Raw genomic sequence first — 19,889 nt, 5'->3', positions numbered from 1 at the left:
GAACATGTCGGGTCAACAGGTCAGTCCTAAGCATTACCAGTGGTAGAAAGTGCAAAAGTGCTAAGTTTAATGTAACTAGTGTTTTTCATTAGCCCACTTGGACTAAATCAGAAGCGATCAAATAGAGAATGGATGGAGAAAAACAGTTCTTGGTCTCGTTTGAATGCTAATGCACACACAGTCAGACACATCTGTGCACATAAACACAAAAAAGCCTCAAATGCTGATAGATGATTGTAAGTGTGGGCCATAAGGATGCCATTTTTCCCTGTCAGTGGACCTTTTAGATGTGATTACACATGATTAATATCTTTCTCCATCAAAGCTATTCATTACTGTACTCTCTGTCCCAGAGGAACCTGCTCACACTGGAACAAATCGCTCAGAGCCCTTTTTCAATTTAGGTTTTGGGAAATGCATCTGTAATGACCTCCTCCCCACAATCCTGCCTTTTTATGACTCTTATGCCAATCTGCTGCCCGTTGTTTAGAGCACACTGTGATGAGCGCAAATAGGTGCCCGTTTGTCCTGGGTCGGCGGTTTCGTGCTCGGATGAAGAAGCCAGACAAGCACAGAGAGCGGACGACCATTTGCGTGTGTCGATTTCTGCTCGAGCGGAGCGGTTTAAAGGTGCACCCCCAGGGTGAGTGTGAAGCAGCCGTCCCATTTGCCGTTCTGCCTGGATTGGTCGTCCAGTTCTCTCCAGGGGCAGTGCACAAAACGTGCTAGTAAAGAAGTGATAAATAGCTGTTATTAAAGAATGCAGATGGGCACAAGAAGGCTAGCTGACATTGCCACAGGAGAGTTGCATGTTTTTGAAGATTTTATTATAGGCAGGCAGCAAAGCGATTCAAATCTGGATGAGTACACTAGTGGAGTGGAGAGGCTGTGGGAAAATATGGCTGAAGCACTGTTCATTGTAAGGCTTACAATGAAAAGGTCTTTGCAGCTGTGTAGAGAGTCAGCTGTACCTTAGACCAGTCCTCCATAATGTTCCATCACTCACACAGTGAACGTGTACAGAGAAAACCAAAGAGTTTCATTATGGCCGGCATCCATTTAAATAATGAACAACTACAATGCTTCCATTCTCTCTCAGTGTAATGCAGCTGTTAAGAGCTTTTGGGGCCACTTCATACAATATCTACAATTGTATATATGTGTGTGTGTGCACCCGTGCGCGCGTGCATGGACTATGCACTCACATTTTATTTGCAGAAGCACTCCAAGCAACCTCAGAATTCTAATAGCATAGTACAATGTTGATTAAGTAATGAACTTTTTTCTTATTTTTTTTTGGAACCGGGTTCGCAGACTTGTTTTTTATGAAGTCCAGTAGTCTACAAGGCAATTTAAAGTATACAGGCAGTATGAATTATGAATGAGTCATTCCTATGTGTCTACCTTCACAAGGCATTGTGACCTTTTGGTTTTCAGTAGCGAGTGTGAGCAAAATATTAGCATTGCACAGCTGCCCACGCATGTGCGTGCAAACATGTGTTTTATACACAGGCATGCTCGCGGGCTTTTGTGTGAGTGCCAGAGAGGGAAGTGTGGGAGGAGAAGCAGGTGAGACAGACCTCAGCATCACCCAAGACTCAGGTGAGACAGACCTCAGCATCACCCGAGACTCAGGCGAGACAAACCTCAGCATCACCCGAGACTCAGGTGAGACAGACCTCAGCATCACCCGAGACTCAGGCGAGACAGACCTCAGCATCACCCGAGACTCAGGCGAGACAAACCTCAGCATCACCCGAGACTCAGGTGAGACAGACCTCAGCATCACCCGAGACTCAGGCGAGACAGACCTCAGCATCACCCGAGACTCAGGCGAGACAGACCTCAGCATCACCCGAGACTCAGGTGAGACAGACCTCAGCATCACCCGAGACTCAGGCGAGACAGACCTCAGCATCACCCGAGACTCAGGCGAGACAGACCTCAGCATCACCCGAGACTCAGGCGAGACAGACCTCAGCATCACCCGAGACTCAGGCGAGACAGACCTCAGCATCACCCGAGACTCAGGCGAGACAGACCTCAGCATCACCCGAGACTCAGGTGAGACAGACCTCAGCATCACCCGAGACTCAGGTGAGACAGACCTCAGCATCACCCGAGACTCACCGCCATCACTTCCTGCAGACTCCTCTCTTCCCTTGCCCCTTGACCTGTACAATCTCAGCAACGCAGACTCAGGTTACAAGCCTTCAGCCCGGGGTCAGCTCTGCAGTATGGAGGGGAATTTGAGATCAAGTTAGGGGCAGAGGTCAGGGCTAGCTCCCCCTGAGCCGTGTGCCATGCCATAAATGATTTTCTCACCTGACTCGCGAGGGACCCTCCGTTTCCCTGTCAGCACTCATTTTCTTTTTCCCATGTAAGACTCCCGAGACAGCCCTGAAACAAAGGGCAGGCACGTTAGAAAATACTGTCCGTTTCATGCATGGGTTAATGATGCCTGTAATGCTTAAGGGTTAGCAAAGAAATTCATTCATTCTTTCATTAAGGCTTTGTGCCTATTAATCAAGCCATCAGGTTAGCTACCATATTCATAAAAGAATAAAAGATACAAAACCAGATAATGCATCAAAAACAAAATGTATCAATAAACAGAAGTAGCAATATATAAATATTATTTTAAAAATCTCTAATATAACAATATATAAATGTAGCAAGGAGAATAAATTACAAAAAGGCCAAGCAAACACGACAGGAAGACGGGGTATAAATACACATAGAAATAGATTAGGTGGAATGATACAAGATCAAACAATGAATGCTGGGATATGCAAAACACAAGACAGGGCAGAGATCACATGAAAACCAGAACAGAACCACATGGCGTTTAGCACCAACAGTTTGCTAGGTGATATAGTCACTATAGTTGTTCAGAATTGGTTACTAAATTAATAAATTATTGTACATTTTGTTAGCATCAAAGGTGATATGATAACTAATTTAATTTTTAATGTAACAAATTTTTAAGGTAAAGCTTACTTACTACTAAGTTAGTAAATACTTTTGTGTTGATGGAAAAGTTCAGAAAAGTTTAAAACTAGAATTAATTTCTATGTTACGCATATCCTGGGTCTAGAGTGGTTTCACTGCAATGAGATGATGCTCTCATATCCTCATATGCTATTACAATAATAAATATTTTATGACCCAAATGTATACTTTCTAAATATACAAGACTCAAAATAATGTAAAATTAACATTCACAATCTAAGGTGCCCTCAGGCATATCATTAAAGCTTTTATATTATGCACTTTAGTCATTTTATTTAGCTGAAATAAGTCACAATTACGGTCACAATAACCTGATTATGGGAGTGTTTGGCTGAACTCCAATACGTTATATCGCTTATATTCAGTATTTTTAATGTACTGAATGTACCATTTTGGAAGCATGAGCAAGAAGCAAATGCAAAAATACAAAATGTTTATTCCAAACTTCAGGAGTTCAGGAAAGAGGCAGGAAAAGAAGCCTTCATACCAAAAAAAGCCACTAAGAGCATGCTCTCTCTCAGTCATTCCGTATGAGGCACTGAACCCACACACCTGTGGGGTTTAAATGGGGAAGTAAAGTAACAAGCAACAGGTGCACTAGATAATTCAATGAACTGTTGAGCGAGACTGAGGGAGTGGCTGAATGCTGTGATTGACGTGTGGGTTAGGTGTGCTGTGTGACTGTTGGGTGGTTACCGGCCAGGGTGTGACATTGGAGTTTTGAATTTGCATGATTGTTTGATTTTACACTTCTTGATTTTGCTGCTCAGGGTAAATGGTTAACTGAGAGTTGCTTTATCCATCTGACTGTATCGTTTTAGACAGGGCTGGGCATGCTTATTTATGCTTTCTGTTTTCCAGCAAACCTTTGCAGCCTGCACAGTAAAAGCGAGTTTTGCGGTTCCAGGCTTTGAGCGGCTCCTGCCCCTGGCGTCACTGGCAGGCTCCTCGGGGTCGGTGGGTGAGGGGATGCTGATTATTCTCCCGTCTTCCTGCATGAGCCCTGGCAACATTGCCCATCTCTCAGCCTACTGGGCTGCCACTGCCACCATAATTGAATTCATTAAGGGGCCCCAGCCAGAAACGCCCTTCCGAGGCGCCCGGCTGCATGTGGCTCTCTACCTCGAGTTGCCGCAGCGTACCCGCCACCGTCCCGCATCGTGGCGCCATGGCAACACCAAGCGGGGGCCGATCAGACTCTGTCCAAGCAGCTCGTGCAGCAAAAGGGCAGTGACCTTGAGTGACCTTTGACTCCGAGTCACATGGAGCTGGGTAATAAAAATCAGATCTCTTGCCTTTATGAAGCGCAGGTAGAGTGGCGAGATGCTCGGTGGACGGCACGCTGCCGGGAGCGCTGAGCTTTCAGAGGGCTGGACAGGACAGATGGACGCTCACAGAGAGCGCAGCGGACCAGGACCTGGAACACAACACCGCGCTTAGGGGTTCCGCTGCAACCACACACACTGACGAAAGAAAGATAACACACAGCACACACTTCGACTGAATAAGGATTCTGTTTTCCTTCTGGTCTATTTCTTTAAGGTGATTTGCGTGGGACTGTAATTCATTTGTATTTATTGCTCTTACTGATGTTGAGTGGCTTATGCGTTTATAAGTCGGACCTTTAGTCTTGCGCTGACGAGCCAAATAGGTTCCCCAGTTTTTTTCTGAAGACAGTGGAAATGTGAAAAGGGTCATGAATTTAATTTAGGAGTCAAAGAGGGTTGCTCTAGCATGGCTAATATCATCTACCCCATTCATCTTATCCCATATAACCATCTGGCTTATGCATATTTCCTATTAATGTGCTTATCAATATTCATCAATTTTAGTATATTATTCATAATATCACACTATAAAGATGCCTATATGGAAATATGTATAATTTAGGAAGCATGCCGTGGGAAAATGACTTATTAATAGGAAGATAATATTCTAAACATTCATATTTCAAATTATTAGTATTCAAAAGCAGTCAGCTAAAAATGCAATAAGTTAGTATTCTAAAGACATATCATTAATCTATGGTGTGTGTTTTAGGTGATAAAAATCTTTAATTGTTTCCTAATGTCTAATTATTAGTACAGCTATCAGACCACCAGCTAATTAATTACATGGATGCATGAACTATGTAAATTACTATAATGAGTATTCATTACAATGATTTCTAATGACAGACAAATAGTGAACAGTGGCTATGGCTTTGTGACTATTCATGCTTATTGTTTCTCAAACAGTTCCTGATTTTTCATCGAGCGAAAGAACGTGGTTTCTTCTCCATATTCACCTGAAGTGGTGAGATGGTATAAGGTAGGCCAGCATCGACGACTGAATGCGAGCGTGGGCTGATGGCGTGGTATACCCTAAACTCAGCTTCGCGATGGCACACTGGGTAGTGCCTGTTTGGAGCTGCCGAGAGCCCAAAAGGCACTGGTGAAGGTTAGAAGGTTAGTTTCATCTCACTTGGCATCACCCCAGAGTTGCAGGCTGATGTCGACTCAGGCCTGCGGGCCTCTGCACGTAACCAAATCACGCAGCTAAGTGCAGCCATCACAGCACAGTATAACTTTCACAAAGCTTATGAATTTGAAAGCTCCCCATCTGCAAAGTGGGTGTTTGATCACCGGTCTCTGGTCAGGTCTGCGTGACTGAGTAATTAGTGACAGAAGAACTGGTATTTAGGGATTATGATTGCGGGAGGACTCTCCAGGTGTGTTGGCATATCTGCACTAAGGTATGGACAGATTGTGTATGTGATTGTTTTTGGGTTTTTTTCCAGGCGGTGCAGAATTCTTCAGCACCTGGGCATCTTCCATGTCTTAGCTATAAAAGCCTGTTTTTCTGTCTTATTTTATGGGCTGCAGAAGCTGTGCAGAACAGGTGGCATTTATTGTCAGATTTTATTTGTGATGACACGTCGCGGGGGCGCATGGGGAGACAACTTTAGTGGGAAACTTTTTTGATACTGATGTGAGGACGTGTCTTTGATGGTGACTTTATTATCATGAACTTTCAGGTCTTGCAGGGTTTTTTCACTATATGGCATGTGTGCCTTTGAAGAACTGTGCTTGGTTTATCCACCTTCAGAAATGTAAGATTTTTATGTTTAAAGTTTCACATTTTTTTTTCTGTTACATATGTATGTCTGGATGTCTTTATGAGATATGAGAACAGTACCAGTGCTCTCATACCACAGTATAGTACCAGTGCCGTACTGACCTCTGCTCTGTATTGTAGGAGGCTAACACAGCTAGTATCTATTCTTGCATGCATTCTGATCTTTGTCCTAAATCAGGCTATTTCTTTGCTCTTGCATTGCATTTGATTTTCTGGCATTCATCTACTTTAGCAAAAAGGCTCTAAACTCCTTATAGACAGACTAGGAAGCGAGTGTTTTCTTGCGGGGGGGGGTGGGTGTTTTGTGTTTTCACAGGAACTTGGGGAACAGTCCATGAAAGAACCAGACTCCCTTGTGCTTCCAGCACTCCAGCACACACTCTTTAGCCACCATCTGGTCTGGCAGTTTTGAGCGAATTGCCATGGCATTGTGAATTAGAGTGCTCTTGTGCCCTGCATTAGGCATAACTGATGTAGAATATGAATATGTGGGGTCAAGCAAGTCCTTTCAATATTTAGCAGGAGTGACTCCCCTGGCAGCTGATGGCTCTCATTACCGCCCTGACTGTCTCCAGAGGAGTGCACATAGCTTGACTAATTGACGTCGGTAATTACGCCGAATTGCGTCTCCGCTAAGCTCAGCAGTTTGCAGATTCTCTGCCTGTCTGCGAAGGTGCATGAATTGGTGGCGAGTGTTTAATTGGGGCTGCCAGGAAGGATGGGAGCTCCAGATGGCCTCTCTGCCCTGCCGAGGAGTCGGCGCAGGTCTCCTGGCGTGCTGGGCGGCGCACACTGGGGGTTGGGCGCTCGCGGCTGCAGAAGGGCAGGCCCGTGTTCACGTGGGCTTTGACAGGGGAACAGAAAGCCATTGTGGCAGCAGGAAGGCATCTGTCAGGTGGCAGTTTGATTTGCTCTATGCTGCTCTTGGCAAGACAACGAGCCAGGTGCTGAGGTAAGGATATCAGAACCAAAGAATAGCAGGGGCACATCAACCCCAATCGGTGTGCAACTACAGCAAGTATATCTTCTGCTCATGTGTTCGCTAAACATTTGAACACGTATTTGTGCTCTTATCCAGTAATCTCCTGTGAAATTCCGTTTGAAAGATGAACATTGACATTGTCTTTTTTTGTAGTGTAGGCCTAATGAGGTAAACAAGATTTGTGCTACTACTTTAGAGACATAAAAACTGAGAAATTAATTTTCATGGAAAAAGTTTGGGTATATGTATGGTAACATCTGTTGTTTTTCAAATGCCTTCCAACAGGTGGTTTTCTTTATGTGAAAGTAAGCATCGTGACTGGTTATTTACCTGAACCAGTGCTGTCAGCCTCGGGCAAATTTGCTCGACCGGAGATTTCTGTACAGAGAGCCTCAGATGATCAGCAGTGAGGCAGATAATGGCCTGAAAGCATGGCAGTGCCGACCAGGACTACATGTTTTGGAAAATTTCCCTCCTAATATCCTTTTGTATTTTTCCCAAATATTGCCAGATCATAATCCACATCCTTCATTACTATTCCTTGCCATAATGAAGACATCTGTCTGCTTTGAGTGGGGCACCAAAGCATGTTTGCATGCTGCCGTCTGCTTTGCAACATCTGCCAGGCAGCAATATGGAGCTGTTCTTGTGCATGGGGCCTGTGGAGAGGCCGCAAGGCTCATGCCAACAGTACCTAAAGTCCCGCCCACTACTCACAATGCCCCGCCTTCTACTCATATTGCCCCACCCACCACCCACTCTGGCTGGGGTTATGTCCCGCCTCACAGGATAAGGAACTGATGCAGAGGGTCTTGCAAAGTGCTGGCTTCCCTCACTGGTGAGAGTAATATTTACTCAGCTTGTGTTGCAGGCTGTAAGTTGTTTGTTTGTTGTCTCTGCTGGTGGGGGTTATGGTGAACTTCCTTTGAACTAGATTACAGTGAACTTCCTTTGAACCAGATAAATTTGCATCTATTGTTTTCCTGTTATATGTTAAGCAGCAAAGCCAGAAAAAAAAACATGCACCTGTGAAGCAGAACAAGTCATTCTTTCCATTTTTTTTCAATCAATAATTTTTTTCAATAAAATGCTATAGCATTTGATTCCCTGCAATTTCACTGTTTTGTTGTGTACTGCTATCCTGTTTTTCTGTGAGTGAAATATGTGAATTCATCTGAGACTACAGAGGAGCTGCAGGTCTGGAGCATGAGGGAATTATGTCTGTACTGGGCAGCTGAGTCAGTGAATACAGGCTGATCAGATATAGATGCAGTCACACTGAGTGTGGAGAACTGTCTCTGGTGAGCAGTCCAAACCCAGGATTCTACGCCTCCTCTCCCAGTCCCAGAGTACTTTTAGTGACTGAAGTGAGTAGATTTCATTAGTAATCTAGTTCTGTATTAGCACAAAACATAAATATTTGTACCCCTCGCTTTCCCTTCATAGACAAAATCACAACGCATTCTGCCTTGTTACTTTGCCACCATTTACTGCAGACCTGCAGTCAGCGTCTCCCAGCAAGCGTGAGTGCTGTCTATCCATCGCAGCTTCAGTCCCTGCAATGTAGAACTAAGTGCTTAGATAGATTTTTTAAAAATATTTATTAGATTTGGATCTACCCGGGACGATCGTGTATGGACTGCGATGCGACTGTAGCATCCCGGTCTTGTTCATGAATTGACACTCGGTAGTCACAGTGGTCTGTTACTCACCACGGTGAAACAGCACAGCACAAATGGAAGTTTAATATGATCAGCCTCCTTTTTTAGAATGTATGTTCAATCCTGTGTAACATAAACTGGATCATGACGGAGAAACAAACCATGTAAGAGACCGCAACAGCACTCTGCAACTCGTCCAGGGAGGTGGAATAGAGTGGATGGGGAAGAAGGAGATGTTATTTCAGAGAAGGTCCCTTTGACCAGTATAGAAGTCTTCAAGCTACTCCAACTCGCACTATTTGCAGCCACAGAGCAATTTGACTTGCTCCACACCAAATAAGCAGATGCCCTTTCAAATATTTCGGATCTTGAGCAGAGAATGTTTTTGGGAATGGAAGATGATGGAGGATATCCTGTACTCAGCATGCAGGCAGTAGGAAAGAGTCAGACGTGCGGAGAAGCCCGGTCAGACCCCCCACTTCCTTCCTGCCCTCTTCCTCTCCCTATGGAGAAGAATCTCGTCCGTGCCCAGCCAGCCCCTGATGGACGCACTGACCCATCTGGCCTGTAGGAAGGAGCAGTGCGTCTCCCAGGTGGACAGCCCATCATGCCCCAAGCTCCGCTGGGACTGCCTGTCACTCTGATCAGATCACCCCACCCCTGGCAACTCCGTTCAAGGACCCCCTGTTTGCGTTCTTTTGTTTGTCTCGGCACACATGCGGACACACACAGGCAAGCACGCACACGCATACACACGTGAGCTCCCTATGTGCAGAGCCTCGTAGCATAATATCCTGGCAACAGCAGCGGCCTGTCATTATTCTGAAACCGCACTGCAGAGCCTGTGGCGTACGTTTAGTGATTTACCTAGCTCTTTTGACCTCTGCTCGAGAATGATAAGGGAATGGGTCGTTTTCAGAAGTGTTTTTAAAAGTTATTTCCCTTCAGTACCACAGAGCAACAGCTAGAACCTTAAAGAAAAACAGACTCAGAAAGCCCTTGGAATTGGCATGTGTCAGCGTGTGTGTGTGTGTGTGTGTGTGTGTGTGTGTGTGTGTGTGTGTGTGTGTGTGTGAGTTGACGGGTCCAGGGGGGTCTGAGGCGAGGAGAGGCTGGACAGGGCCAAATGCACCTAAGATGAACGTCACCCTGCTGAGGGCTGAAGGGCTCCTGGCTAGCCTGCTGCACTCAGACCGCTGGCATAGCTTCACGCATCTGGCTGACTTGGTGCCTAGAGACACAGCGAGGCGCACAATGGAGTGCAACGCAGGTCACTTCCACAAGGATAAACAGAATGCTCATGCACAGCCCACTGTGATCATGCACACACACAGCCCACAGGACTCAGGAACTCATAAATAATGATTTAGGTGAGGTGACTCAGACTGCCAGGGTCATGTACAGATTCTAAGGTGTACAGCTCCATGTGGTTGTTATGGGTGTAACTTTTAAAAAATCAAGACATATGTACAGCTGACCTAAGGTAAATAGCCTAACTGGTACCTGCCCAACAGGGTTGTTTTCTAAACAGCTTAGAGGCTCGCTGTTTATAACATGCACAAGTGCAAAGTAACAACAGATTTTTTTTGTTTCTGAATAGGCATGTAGGTAGCATATTTGAATAAGCTCTCTGAAAGTGCTTTTTTAATAATGCTGAGGTACTGGCAAGAAACATTTATTTTAGGGCCAGTTATTTAATCCTGAACTACAATTTAGTCTAGGAATAGTCTTAATCCATGTACAGGACCTGGTCCATAATCCCCACTTGTCTATTTTTCTGTCTGTTTTTTCTTCGATAAAGACCATTACTGGAATCTTCAAGCGATGTCCAGAAAAAATCTCTTAACTGTCACTGCCATCATGAATTCTGTCATGGCACTGCATAACCAGCTGCTATATACAGTCATACCTGCCCTAGTTTAGACAGAACTGTTTGATGTCTTCAGCATCAAGGTAGTCAACATAGTCTGTGTATTTACATCTGATGCATGACAGAAATAGCACAGCCATTATTTAGGGAGATAAGAAGCTGTCAAATTATGAATGAAATACTCACAAAGTCGATATGAAATTAAATTATTCTGTTGTTCATGAAGAAACTAATTTATAATGCATCTAACAGAGTGACTGACTGACTGCCTAATTGCTTTACTGTGCATGTTTGAATTTAACTGCATGACCTCGGCAACATAATATAGCACAGCTACACACACGGATGTAAAATAGGAAATGGTTCGATAGGCTTTTTTAGAAAATATCTTGTAACTCAATCAGAGTAAGTTCCAAAATTCTATCCCAAATCAGTTTTGAGTAAGATATCGAGCAAGAGAAAGCCTATTAATAATTAAGGCATGTTACTTCACTGGACAAATGAAAAATGTATTTATTGAATGTTGTGTGTGTGTGTGTAGGAAATACACAGCTCATGCACAGAGGATGATGCACGATCACAAATAAGCAGACCCGAATACACTCCTTTAATAAGACACCACCTGTCACACAGTCCACTTTGGATAGTGATGTTCATAAGTTTTTGGTGGTGTGTATACAAATTCATTTCAATCTGTGCTGAATTGACTTACTGTTGAGCTCGTCAGCATCTGGTGCACACCTAGTGAGCTACAGAGCCAGAACTGTGCATGCATCATCTAGTCTCTGATATTAATGTAGCAGAGACTCAATTTATAACATATTCATGTGAGAATTTTGTAGGCTGTAGGCTTTGCTGATATTGTTAGCTGATGTAATTGTTTCCCCGCTTGGCCAGTGGCCATTTTGTCTCGCTGGTCTACTATATTGGATTGCTTTAATAATTAAATTAATTCAAGAGAGGAAGTGAGTAATTTCCCAGAAAATGAAACAATTTCTTTATTCTTTACAACAACAAAAAGCCAAAAAGATCTGAATTATCATAACACAAAATAAAAACAAAGACTTTTAGCAATAGACAACAACGGCCAAATTCAGGTTAACCAGACACACAGCAGTGGGACTGCACAATTATGTTATCCAAAATAAACCTTGTGAAGGGCAGCCCTTGCAGAGGGAGGGAGAGGCTTACATCTCCTGAAATGCATACTGTAGACACGGGTGTGCCTATACGTCAGCGCTTAGTGATAATGTGACCACAGTGCTTGCCTACTGTAATTAGGGGAGCAGCTGTTGGGATGTGTCATGCTTAAATAATAAAGATGGATGATGTAACCTAGCTGCTGGAGATGAGGTCACCATTTCAGAATGCCAATTAGTCTGAGAGTTGTGTGGTGTTTTGCCTAAGCAATTGATATCTTTGCATCTTACTTTCAGTTTATTCACAATTATGATGACAGTCCTGAATAGTCACGTGGGACATGTGTGTGCATCCTGGCTGCTTCCCTCTGTGCTATCTACTGTTACGCATTACCTACACACACACACACACACACACACACACACATACACACACACACACACATATATATATATATATATATATATATATATATATATATATATATATATATATATATATATATATATATAGCCCCTGTGTGCGTTGGGTCTCATTACAAAGTCTGCTTTTATCTAGCTGCAGCTTGTGTTCTCCTCATCCCAGTGTCAATACCCACAATGCCAGGCTGTCACATGCCTGTCTGCACAAGCCTGTCTCTACCCTACATGGCCATCTGCTTATGTGTGACACTAGCTAATGCCATATTAAATCCTATGTGTATGAGCACACCCTGTGTGATGTGATGCACATAGATCAACTGACCACTAGCTCACCATCCCCGGTATAAGGGAGGAAATGACACTCGAATGTGAGATGAATGTGTTAGACTCTAACATGTTATGAAACAGAATAGGAAACACCACCAGTAGAGAGCTCATGCATCATGTCTTCTTCTGGTGTCAAAGTCTTTTTTCTCTATAGTAGAAGGCCATAATCGAAAAAGAAAGGACAAACATTTTAGATTGTTGTCTGGAACTACAAGCTCACTTATTCTCAAGAGGAAATGGTGTTTGAAGTTGTGTACAAAATGTTATCAGTTAAAGAACTTCAAATGGCATCGGCGGCAGCGTAACGATTTCTGTGTACAGATTACTGCCCCTGTCCTGGCTATCCTGGCACAGGGGGGCAATTACATGTAAATGGACTTGTACTTTGGACAGTGAGTGACAGGAAGCTCTTTGATCAGCCTCTAGGAAGGCGCGGCAGTGCTCAGAGAAAACGTGATGAGTCTTTCAAGAGTTGTACAGTAGCAGTCGGCCTATCGTGTGCGCCGTCCTTCATACCTACGGCACTTGAGCTAAGTGCCCGTACTAGGAATGATTCATTCACTGCACTGACGGAGCAAGTGAAAGGAAGTGTAAACGGATCTTCGTGATGGGTTGATTATTTAGGTTGCACAGGGACGATGCAGCCTGTAGGGCAGCGGCTGAGTAATGCAGTAGAAGCCCTGAGCGGGTTAATGCCCCGTTATGATCCGTAACATAAACATAAGCCCTCTAATAAACCCTTCTGCATGTCCTTGGGTGCTCATATTCCTCCACTCTTACCTGTTCCACGCCGCATGGCTTGAGTTCTCAGTGAAATGTCTGTCCTCATCGTGCAAGACGGTCGCTGTGCGTCTGAGACAGAGGGCAGGTGGAAGGATGTCTGTTGCTGCCTCCTGCTCCAGGCTGTGCTATGCATGATAGCATCGCACTGCGGGCCAAAGCGTAATCGCGCATGGTGGGCAGGGGTGGAGCCGATTAGGACTCTTTTCCAGGCCAGCTGCCGGGTAGGCAGGAAGCAAACGTGGGGGGTTTTTTTTGTTTTTTTTCCCGCCTCTCCGTCCATAGGAAGGAACTGCTGTGTATTCATTTACTATTTGCCTGTAAACGCAGAACGCCCACATCTCTGATGCTCTTCAAAGAGAAGGACAAAGTGCAGACTAGCAGCAAAACAAAGCAATTATATGTCTAAGCAGCGGATTGGGACGACATCAGCTGGTGCCTAGGGGATACTGACGGAGCATATAAACACATTAGCAGTGAAATCAGCAGTGGTGGAGGCATGCTCTATTTCCCAGCCTAAAACCTGGAGCCCTCATTTCCAACTTCTTCAAAATAAATAAACAAATGCAAATGGATGACCAGCTGAGATTTCACTCAGGAAAGTGCACCTTTGGGTGGGTGAATTCCTCCCACTGTTCGTACGGCAGTGACTCTTGCTGTTTGACGTGCGAGCATTCATTGGTGTGTTTTTTTTGCAGTGATGTCTGAGCCAGCCTGACAGCAGGTAGCCAGGCCACTCCTGCGGGACGTTACCGGCTGCCGTGCTGCAAAAAAGCTCTCAGAATCTGCTGGGGATATAGACCTGCTCACCACAGACATTTACTTACCTGTTCCACAGTCTGACAGTTGATTTGTGTGCCACATTTTGTATTCTCAGTAGAGGCACTCTTGCCTTTTAACAAATCCGCTTTTACACTATAGCCCACCGAGGGTTATGGAAAGAGTGAAATATAGAACATATCTGTCTTGTGCCTGGCAGAGATTTCCCACACAACATCCATCTTTCCCCAGGAAGCTTCTTTTCACTGCTTTGGCCTAGTGCTGATACAAGCACGGGTGGGCTTTCTGGAAATGACTCGCAAGTGGCCATGTGTCTTATTTGACAACTTTATTTTCTTCCTGTTGAATATTCCGAAAATGGGGGTGCCCTGCCCCTCTCCTCGCTGCCGGGTGGCTTTCTCTGAAAACCATGTGCACCTGTGTGCCAGGAAGTCCGACGTTTTCATTCTGGGAACGCTAGGCCAATGCGGCAGTGCTGCAGTTGGACGGAACGTGGCCGCATCGATTTCCTCCCGGCTGGCGGGCAGCGTGCCACACCCTGGCTGGCGGTCAGAGCTCCACACCCCCGCAGTCAGCCAGAGAGCTGGCCACTTGGCCACCTCGCCGCTCACCTGATGCTAATCTCCTTAATGGAGCGTGTGAACTAGCTCCAGGTTGAGATGGGGAGGGGGCGGCTGCCGAATTGATTAGGGCAATGTAGACGGACTCTCACACTGGTTTTCCCAGTTACCAGTGCCACCTGCCAGGCTGCCTTTGTCTGCTCTGCTGCTTTGTGTCTAGTGAAGCTTCTCTCTCTCTCTCTCTCTCTCTCTCTCTCTCTCTCTCTCTCTCTCTCTCTCTCTCTCTCTCCCCAGGAAAAACAGTGAGTGCTTGTTCCTTCATGAATGGGCCGTGGAAATGATAAGATGATGGTTTTGTTGGCTGTATTAAGTCAAGTACTGCTGAACTTTAGACGCTGTCTGCTCTACCGCATGACTAAGCAAGGCTGGCCCGCAGAGTCACTTAGACGAATGATGCTGGTCCAGAACCTCCTGTAACAATAGTGCACTATTATGTTATTACAACTACACCGATGTTGATCCATTGCATCAGTGTCTACCGTCTCGCTCGCCTACACCACTGATTTATCATATCAATATTTATTGTCCGTCATATTGGCTAAAAAGAGGGCTCACCCTTGACCCTCCCCCATGCCTCCGGGCGGAGGTCTATTTATGATTAGCAACATTGACAGGTCACATTGATAGGTTTGTCTGGGGAATGGTTCTTCTTCCCAGTGGTCGGCCCCGGCTGTCACTCAGAGGGCCCTCCGCCTTCTCCTCCACTCTAATCGCACCGGCAGCCCCCCGTGGGAGGACCACATGCAGTTCGAACAGAAACTGAGCAGACTCTCTAATTAGAGCCTCTCTCTGCAACGGTATCACTTCTTCGGGAGAATTCACGCTCCAAGACAGACGCGACACAAACAGGGAAAAGGTGAGGGAGGAAAAAGTAAAAAAAAAAAAAAAAAGGAAACTAACTTTTGCAGATGCCCAGATGAACCTCTGTCCGCCTGCCAAGCCGTAAAGAACTCGTGAGCCCAGGAAACGTTTCGACTGCAAGCGCAGGAACAAACATTGCTTTTATGCCGCTCTCTGCATTTCATCTCCGTACGCATTGCCGTGGTGAAGGACAAACCATGCAGAGACCAAAAAGACACAAGGCTGTCCTCTGCGATAAGAGCCCAGTCATTAACCATGCTGCGAAGATGGCTGGGAACAAAGATGTCAGAAGGGCTGCGAGAGGTCTGGGCCTCGCTACGTGTAAAGGGAGGTGCGCTCCCGCGGCAGTGCGGCTCGGAGCGCATGGCGGAGTGGGGAAGCGCGCTGAAACGGAGACGTCCCGGCCCCCGGAAATGAGATCGGCTCTGCCACTCATCTGTGCGGCGCCGGAGGTCTGAAACGCGATAGCAAGGTCATTGGCACATCGGCGGCTCCAGGCGTGTGAGACTGCAGCTCTAAATGGTGGCCCAAGGTCGAACGCTCTCAACTGTCATACCTCTCTGTCAAAGCGGAGTGCTATATCCAGAGAACGCCTTGAGAGAGCGAGGGACAGGGAGAGGAAACGAAATAGAGATGTCTAATCGAAGAAGGTCAGAACTGTCACTAAATGGAGGCTCTGCTGGTTGTCATGTGGACGCCTCACTGTTTCACGGATGAATAGGGGTGACAGACACAGTCACCAATGAACTCCCCCCATGGCCTTGTTTTGTGTTATATATAGACTGTGTTCATTTATGTGTGTGCGGGTGTGTCTGCATTTGGACCTGTGTGTGTACATTATGTAATGGCTTGATCACTGCGCCACCTTTTAAAGGAAAATGTGGGATTTTTGAAAGTAGTTGCGAGGAACCGAATGCTGCTGTTACAGCTGCTCCTTCTAAACATGGGCGCATATACCATCTGATAAACTGGTTCTACTGTGCAAGACGAGACGAGAGCAGAGACATTTCATGGGTTTTGCATATGTTGTGTATATTTCCTAGAATGCAGATTCAACATATACATGCAGATATTTCTGGTATGCCATCCCAAGGCAAAGTAGATCCTATGAGATATGTGCCCTGCTGTAACCTGCGCAGTCTCGGTTTGTCTTTCCCTCTAAGTGTTAAACGTCTTGCACGATCAGTTTATCAAACCGAGGGATGAGGGAGAACTCTGTGAGTCATGTCTAAATAGTGGCACAGTTGTCCTTTGTGTGTGGGGGTGGCTGCTGCAGCAGAGAGAGAGAGAGAGAGAGAGAGAGAGAGAGAGAGAGAGAGAGAGTTGGTGGGAGAGAGAGAGAGAGAGAGAGAGAGAGAGAGAGAGGGACAGAGAGAGGGACAGAGAGAGGGGGAGAGAGAGAGAGAGAGAGGGACAGAGAGAGGGGGAGAGAGAGAGAGAGAGAGAGGGACAGAGAGAGAGAGAGAGTTGGTGGGAGAGAGAGAGAGAGAGAGAGAGAGAGAGAGAGAGAGAGAGAGAGAGAGTCACACAGACAGACAGAAGGAGGCTTCCCTCATGCACAACTTTTACTGTAGTGAAGAGGAGAGAGAAAGAAATCAAGCCCTTATTCATCTTCGGCCATGAGAGCTGACAGCTGTGAGCCTCAGCATGGCCGCACCTGCAGGTGGAGGCTATGGGTGGAGAAAGGCAGGCTGGGCTGCTGGGTATCTGTTCAGTGCCATGTCTTTGTCTTTAGCAAAGAGGTTTGGCATCTGCAGAACGCATGGACCCTACTAACCTATTCAAAACAAAAATATATTATAACCTATCAAGGAAAAATATGCAGGTACTAATATGGACCTATTAGCCTGTTTAACTTTAAGTATTTTATTATAATGAAAATATTACATTTTTTCAGACTCCCCCTAAGTTGAGAAACATTTCAGATAAACAGAAATGTATCAAGCACTTTTTTTTGTATTAATATAAATCTTATAAATCCCATCTTAAAAGAAAATTGCATTTTAATGTAATTATGTTACTAATGTATTTTTACTGTGACCTTTCTTTGTTAACCCAGTTAACAGTGATGATACAGGCTCAGTTAATCTGTAGTTTGTGAAAATCTCAAAAGGTGACAATTACTACAATTCAGATGAGTAATACTTGCAATACATGATTTTCCAGTGGTTTCCAGGCACACAGAGAACAGTACCGTGACCTTCAGAATACCATATGAGCTAGTCATGTAAAATCCTGGTAAACTCTTTCTAACCTTTGAGTGCTGGTAGTGTAGCAGAACTGCGGTAGAGGTATGGCAGCACTGGGTTGGGTCATGGTAAACCTGTTTGGGCTTTGCGGTACTGTAACACAATCTCTGTGGATCACGCCACATGGCCCTCATTTGTCAAAGCTGTCATGGATAGCACACCTCAGCAAACAGGGAAAATGCAATCTCTCCATATTCCAATCTATCAGCCCAGCTAACTGCTTTCACCAAGGTTAGCACAAGGTTAATGAACAGTAGGAATACTGAATGAACTGTTGACATTCTAATTCTACTTCTAGTTTACCTATACTTGATAAGCAGTTACTGGAAGCAACAAACAATAAGGTCACCTTCAGAGGGGAAAATTGGGACCACTGTCTGTCAGTCTGAACCAAACTACCTCTCGGTGGTATGAATCAATGGTGATCTACCCATGTGCCCTATTCACTTGTTGGTTATTGACTTATGACAATGCATGAGCTGTTCCTTTTAACAGATTTCTACTTTTTTACCTGCAAAGCTTTCTGTGGTTCTCTGCAAATTCGTGCAAAGCTTTCTGTGGTTCTCTGCAATATGCAACTTAACCCAGGAGGGACCGTGCAGACCTAGTGTTCACACATCTGAAGCTTAATGTGGATAAAAAGTCATGGCGAGCTGTTCTTCAGCCAGATGCAGAATTAAATCAGCTCACACAACTTTGCTCTTTTCTTTTGACCAGGCTGACCTTCACTTTAGCTTTAAAAGGAACAAGGTGGTTTAATCTGTATTGGATAACACGGGCACTCTCGGGGAACGGACTAGCTGAACCAGCATAAGTGATATCGGGAGAACTGACAGATCTATTAGACTACTGTACATTGCTTAAGTGAGTGCCAGTGATGCTCAGCCCCTGCCTGCCTGCTGAGGTCAGTGCAAGGTGCCAGAAGTATGCGGAAATCAGCCCAGGGCGTTCCACACGTCACAGGCCCAGCAATGCCTTTGGCGTGTTCCACTTCCCAGCCGACAGCCTGCCATGAAAGCACATTCAAATCAATTCACTTGTAAAATGGTCGCTTGCAGTTCTAATTGTGGGTGAGAAAATTCAGGTTGACAGACATCATATCTTGCGATCCAGTTAAAATGCTAGCATTATGATACTCGAACCTCCTGTTCCCACACATCCTGCATTATTGAAAAGTGAGACATCATTGCACTTCCTCCCATGTGCTCTCCCGAGCTGCACACTGACTGCTCTGGATATCCAGTTGTGCTCCTCAGTGTTTCCGTCTCCAACAGAGACGTTTAAGCCAGCATTTTGCCCATTCACTGCAGCAGCTTTAATGTTGAAAAGCAGCACACACCAGGGGCGCCATGTAAACCTATTACCCCTTTCGCAGAGGTAGCTCCATGGCGTGGATCAAGCTTGGAGCTGACTCTGTGTTAGCAAGGAGAGATTTTCTGCTGTATTAAACTAGGCACACTGTTTCATCTGGGCCCTTTGTTTTTGCCTTCGGGGCAGCTGCAGTTGGCTGAGAGACGAAGACGTGGCTTTGCGTTGACAAAAGGGACCGGCTCAGCGGTGCTCCATACGAAAGCCAGCTTGGGCCTCATCCTCTCAGCCCCTCCCCCTCTGCATGCGCACATCTCACTGCAGCTTCTTAGGGTCTGTGGTGTGTGCGTGTGTGTGTGTGTGTGTGTGTGTGTGTTAAACGGGGGTTATGCTTTAAACCTGCTACTGACCCTGGCCTTTTCCCCCATTGGGTTCCTTTTTAATTGGCCGCTACAGGTGTAAATCAGGGACCATGAAAGATGGGAGTGTGTGTGTGTGTGTGTGTGTGTGTGTGTGTGTGTGTGTGTGTGTGTGTGTGTGTGTGTGTGTGTGTGTGTGTGTGTGTGTGCGTGCGTGTGTGTGGACGAGAAGAAAGAGCGGGTCATGTATGTCATGTGTTCGATGGCTTGTGTTGGTAGGGGGAGGGGTGTAATATATGTGTAGCTGGCTTGCCACTTATCCCAGCAAAGGCATGAAATATTAAAGCACTGGTCAACACTGAGGCCACTTTCGGGCTCCTCGGGGAGATGTGTGTCTGCTT

Source organism: Electrophorus electricus, chromosome 3 (genome assembly GCF_013358815.1).
Source record: "Electrophorus electricus isolate fEleEle1 chromosome 3, fEleEle1.pri, whole genome shotgun sequence".
Taxonomy (NCBI): Eukaryota; Metazoa; Chordata; class Actinopteri; order Gymnotiformes; family Gymnotidae; genus Electrophorus; species Electrophorus electricus.
This window is presented reverse-complemented; position numbering follows the sequence as displayed.